Genomic DNA, 6,061 nt, shown 5'->3' with positions numbered 1-6,061 from the left:
CATGAGCAGGTGGCCCTTGGGCGCATCTGGGTCCTCCACGTCCCAACGGCGCAACAGTTTCGATGTTATGACAAAAGGACTACCTACTTCTGTTTTCGAGGAGTTCGTCCAGTCTTTGCGTTTTCGGCGACGCTTCGACTACGGGGGGTGTTGAATATATGGTTTGTGCATGTATATTGTATAGTCCGGTCCACCTCCTAGTCATTGTATAGTTGAGGTTGTGGCCCACCTACATATACGTTATGCACCGATCAATACATCGAGTTGCATTGCCAAAATATTCGTTTCCAACACCAACGGCGGGGCTTCAACTCGAAGTTCATGGCGGCGGCGTTCCTCGCCGGTTCCGAGCGAGATGACGAGCTCCGGCGGAGACTGGATACGGTGGCGTTGCACCAGTGAGAGAGACAGTGGTGAGGGGAGAGATAGAAAGAAGGAGGAGTGGCAGGGAGAAGGAGAGGGCGCGACGAGCGGCGGGGAAGTGGATTGGATGCTTGAGGAAGGAGGGGTCGACCTTGCCTTTCTGCAGCTCGGGAAGCACCACCCATGGAGCTTCATCCTTCTGGTCTTCAGGTGAGTTCGCTCCCTCCTCTCTCTGCTCTTGTTCGTGGACATTGAGGCATTGCTCTTGATTAGATTTACCACTGTTTGGGCTCAATTGGGGCTACTGTTTGAGGTCAATTTTGTTGATATGTGTTGATTGTTCCTTGAATTGAACAGCAAGGTTAACCATGAATTTGTTAGTTGAATTGATGTCTGACTGAACTGCAGTTATTAGTTGAATTGTTCAATCTGGAATTTAGGGAGCTGCTACTGAAATATGAACAAACAATGGGCATTGTTTGAGGTCCATGTGCCTCCCCTGCTCATCAACTTACTACTATTTGAGCTCAATTGTTTGGTACAATTTATGTGTTAATTGATCTGTGCTCTGTTGCATCCCACCCTACTGTCCCATGATGGCAGCCAACGCTTGCATCGGAGGAGCTGCTGCTGCCCTTCCTTCTCTGATTTTTCTGCTACATGTTGCAGGTGTTTGAGGCATCGACAAGCAACGACAGGGTTCGGCGTCAGTTAAGATAGCTGGTTCATTTTGTTAATTGCTCTATAATAGATGTTATTCTTAAGGTTGGAGTTGACTGCTGACACCCAATAAGATTGCCCTGAAGCAGCCCTCTCTCTGGCACATCTGCTACCATGCACCCATTGACATCTGAGATTTCTATTCACCAAAAAGATGGAGCCGCCTTTGGCAAGCACTGACGAGCAGCTCAGTCTCAGCCGATGCATCGACGGACTGAGGCGGGCTTCCAATAGAGGTCATAAACAGGGAATGGCCTTTTGAGCTGATGGAGGGATCACTGGACGTGGTGTTCATGTTTGTGTTGGCATACATGCAGAAATAAGGAGGATAGTAAGACTTTTTCAATGATTCTCTTGGAGGTCATGTCTATGCCATTCAAGGATTTTGGTATCTGAATGTACAATATATAGATAGGGGAGATAGCCCTCCGCGTCCTGGTGATCACTGTATGCTGCAGCGAAGAGCACACTTCAAATAGTGAGCAGGCAGATGCGGCGATCCCAGATGTGCTTTGACATTGTGATTTGTACTTGTCAATGACGTCATTACCCAAGCTGTTCCTATGCTTCGGTGAGTGGTACTTCACTCCCACCCCATAGATTACACTAATTTGTTTGATTATAATTGAGTGGTATGACCTAATTAATTTGTACACTTAGACACACGACCAAGGAATGAAAAACCTGCTCCAGAGATCTTCAAAATAGTACAATACTAGGTATTTTAGAGTACAATTTGTTTAAGCTAAGTTTTTCTTTTGCATGGAAGCTAATTTTATATTTGAGGTGTAATAGATACACATGCCTGAATCTGGATACACTCCAATGGTGATGGTAATACTTTCAGTCACTTGCAAACAATAAGCTCAGCATACAAGGCAGAGTCCAATGCTACTGGACTCGGGTGCTGGTATGCAATTTCTTGTACATTTTACTTGTATAGGACTTCCGATTACTGGTTGCAAACTTTGTACAAGGCAGTCTGAGCTACCACTTGGTGAAGATCGGATCCAATATGTTCAATGATACGGTTTCTTTTTTGTAGGGAAACACTGATATGATACAACTATTTGTTATCTGAATTTTTGAATATATGTACACCCATGGATATGTTTATAATGAGCCTGTTTGGGACTACTCTGCTCCTTAAAATTTAGCTCTACTCCAGAAAACGCAAGCCAAACGGAGTAGCTCCACGATATGCCACTCCTCAAAAAAACTAGAATCTGAGGTACAACTCTTAGTTTTCTACGAAGCTCTTTAGGGGGTGCTCCAAAAAACTCTAGAAGCTGGAGTTGGGGGACAATTACCCACCACTGCCACCAGTAAGTGGATACCCCTTCGTTTCTCCTCCCTCATCCAATCAAATAGATCCTTTCCACCAGATTTCCCATTCTTGAAGTTGGAGTTAGACGGAAACCAAATATTCTGTTTGGTAGTGCTACAACTTATGTATGAAACTGCTCCAAAGTGGATTTGGTGGAGTGAAACTGATTTTGATGAAGCGGAGTTGTCCGGAACAGGCCCAATGATAGCTAACATCAGCTTACTGTGGTTTATTTGGTCCATGTAGAGCTGGCATGGTACGGCTACACTTCCAACAGTTTTACTTGCTAACAAAAATCAAGTAAAACTAAAAGCATAGATCTTTCTGTTGTTAAGTTTAGCTGTATGTAATAATGCAATGCTTATGGTTGATAGTGCTACAGATTTTCTTAGTGGGAAGGAATAACTGGTTAGCCTTCCATAACTTCTATTTGTATTTCTGCAGCATAATTGTTTTTTACATTGAGTTGACTGTTATTTCTTCTTTTTAGTCAGGATTTTACATCAAGCTAACTACTATTTCTTCTTTTGTTCTAGTAGTTAAAGGCGCAGAGGGGAGCATATGTATTACCTTGATTGAGTTTCGTTTCGTGTGCTGTATTACCGTTATAATTAAGTTACCAGCTGCAAAGAAAGAGAGTCATGTAGGCACTAAAATCTGATAAGGTAGTCTGCTCTTGCAGATCATCTGGTTGATCATTTCTGTTACTAAACTGTACCAAGTTCTATAATGACACAATATTAACCTGTTACAGGACAAGTTTACTGAATAATGAGTATGCACAGAAGCTTCGATTCTTTGTCATCTATAGTCTACTTAGAATATATATAACTCACAAGGTATGAACATAATTACTGTTTTTTTGTCGTGTCAATGTACATCCATATTGGCTGACAAGCTATCTTGCAAAGCCCCGGATCACGGCGTTCTCGTGGAGGGAGAGGGCGGCGGGGTCGAGCACCTATGAATATAGAGGGAGGCGAGGATGGGCGTGGCAGGCGGAGCCCCGTCCTCCTTTGTCCTCTCCCATGGAGCGCTGGATCGAAGAAGCAGCAGCTCCCCACCTCCACCCCGTCTCCTCCTTGTGGAGCAGAGTTGCGGAAGCATCTGGGGAGTGCAATGTCAACAGCTGGATCTGCAGACATTAAAGTTGGTGACATAAAGAGAGATCTTGTGTACGCATAGGATGAGGTGCAAACTGCATAGATAAAATCTTGCTCAACATTGCAGAGTTAGGATTGAAGGTCGTGATTGCTATTGTAGATGGTTTTGTTATTTGTTAGAAGTTCCTTGGTCCAATTGTTCTGAGTTCTGACAACTTATAGAGGGATTGTTGTTTCTTTATTGAAAAAAGTCACAATCTTTAGTTTAGAAGGTTTAACTACGCTTTTCTTAAACATCGGTGTACATTTCCAAAAGCTGTTTGATAAGATCCGCTGTGTTTGTTTGTTACAGTGATGATGTCTGTTCTTCACAGGGGTGATGTATCAAATCCTAGAATTGTAAATAAGAAGTTATTTTTACTCTATTTCGGGATACTACTCCAATGCCTATCCATTTACAGATTTACATGCTTGAACATTTGCAGCAAAATACAAGATACCTGTTTATTTTGCTTAGTTATTCACCTATATTGTGCCATATGAAGTTATCTTCCTAGACTTGTAATAAGCCATGAAGTTGTTCAATCATTAACTGCTGCGATGCTTGAACTTCCATGAAGATCTTTGAAAATAAATATTGTTCACCTCTATTTAGAGTGACTCTTCTGTGCATTTCTATAAGAAAAACTATACGCAAATCATGAAGCATTGGATGGTATCAACCAAACTGGTATTGACTGCAACCTAATAATACTTGCCCTTTCATATGGTAGAGAACAACTTCACAGGAGCTGTTAAGGCTTTAATATTCGTGGCACCTTCGATCTCACTGATTCATTCCTTCTCTTGGGAACATGTTCTAATTTTGCTTTAACACATAAATTTGTTCTTTTGCCTTGCTAGAAATGTAGTAGAAATGAAATGAGTATGTACTAAATCTGTTTTTCTGCTTTCAGTGATCTTTCTGGCTTCTGCATAAAGGTAAAATTTAGTGCATCTGGTAGATTTCAACTAGCTTGGAAAAGGCAGCACCGTATGCTTAAGCTTCGGCATTCAGCAGTACACAAATGCATCCTGTTATATTTTCTATATTTATCGCAAAAGGAAAACCTAACCGCATTTGAGCTTCTAGACCCTGGAGTAATTACCTATATGTCACTAATGGGATTAACTACCTTCCCTGCCCAGTTTGACATTTTTGTTTCTCATACAGGGAGTTGTTAATAAGCAGCAACTGATATGGAACAAGCACCTATTTTCTTGTTTGTATAGTACTTAACGATACAAAGAACTGCTTTGTAAATAGCGGCATCGAATTAAAACGAGCGAAGTAGCGTTTCTGGGAAAATGGATTGATAGGTGTCTCTAACAGATGTTACCATATGTTATCGCATCTCAAGATAGGCAAGTATCTCTGACAGATGTTATCATATATTCTTGCATCTCGAGATGATATTGGATAACTTGCGTGTGCATATGTCTCATGCTTGCATTAGCATCAGTCCATGTTATGTAGCTGTTCTTTTTGGTTGACCCATGGTATCCTTGTGATGTTATAACAATCTAGACCTAATTAGGGCACCGGTTCATGTCTCATTACACTGTACACTATCCACAGTAATTCAGAGTTGTAGATAGAGATGGAGCGGTGAGAACTAATTCTCCTCTACTCCTTTTTTTATGTTTGATTGAACAGTCGACATCAAAATAATATCACTTTGATTAACATATCATGTGATAATTTTTTCTATTGATTCCAAAAGAAAAAAAAAATGCCCATTTGATCTTTTGGGGACTGGTAGAGTTACCTCTATTCCACTGACGATATTAACCACTTTTCCTGCTCATTTTGATATTTCGTTTCTCATACTACGAGTCGTTAATAAGCTGCAACTGATGAGATGGGACGATATTTTTTTGTTTAGCATTTAACCACAGGAAGAAACTGTTTTGTGAATATCGGCATCGAATAGAAACGAACGAAGTAGCGATACTGGGAAATGGATAGGCTGGTGTCTCTAATAGGTGCTAGGATATATTCTTTGCATCACAAGATGATCTGGTACACAAATTTCCTTTCTTTCTTTGTTGTACGACGATCTTAATAGATCAGTAACCTGTGTGAGAAGCAGTATGTTTGTCATTTCAATTATCACGATGATCATCACTTCGTCAGGTACTAATGTATCTTTTCGACGATGTATTAAGCTGCCCTGGGATCAGCAGCTGAGGTGATGAGTCACTCTCTTGTTTAGGTGGGATCAGTAGATGAAGTGCTTACATACGAAAAGAATAAGATACCACCTTTTAATGTTAGATACTATTAACTTTATTAATCCTCACTATGATACATATAAATTCACTCGGTACAAAAATAGAAGTCTTGAAAATTTCTAGCACGCTGTTGCCTGGGTTGATGACTAGCTTAGAGCTCTATTGCCACTGCTTGCAACCGTGCCATTGGTATTCCCCGGACCGGGTCGTCCTTCTCAACTACAATTTGTGCTTGCCCAAGTTAAGTCGCTTCTACTTACCAACGGCCCACCTC

The 6,061-nt window shown here is 41.2% G+C and overlaps 1 long non-coding RNA gene across 6 annotated transcripts; it reads left to right on the top strand.

Moving 5' to 3' along the window:
- The first annotated feature begins 251 nt into the window (after window positions 1-251).
- Window positions 252-3,864, top strand: LOC125513169. 6 transcript variants are annotated; one of them, XR_007285715.1, is made up of 6 exons: window positions 252-573; window positions 1,033-1,654; window positions 1,744-1,802; window positions 1,879-3,075; window positions 3,165-3,249; window positions 3,322-3,864. It is a non-coding gene; the product is annotated as an uncharacterized LOC125513169 (long non-coding RNA). The 6 variants fall into 6 exon arrangements; XR_007285713.1 differs by having other exon boundaries at window positions 1,744-3,075; XR_007285714.1 differs by having other exon boundaries at window positions 1,033-1,802.
- The last annotated feature ends 2,197 nt before the right edge of the window (window positions 3,865-6,061 follow it).

The sequence above is a fragment of the Triticum urartu genome, chromosome 6 (assembly GCF_003073215.2).
Source record: "Triticum urartu cultivar G1812 chromosome 6, Tu2.1, whole genome shotgun sequence".
In the NCBI taxonomy this organism is placed as follows: Eukaryota; Viridiplantae; Streptophyta; class Magnoliopsida; order Poales; family Poaceae; genus Triticum; species Triticum urartu.
Note: the sequence above shows the minus strand (reverse complement) of the source record. Positions and strands in the feature narration are given on the sequence as shown.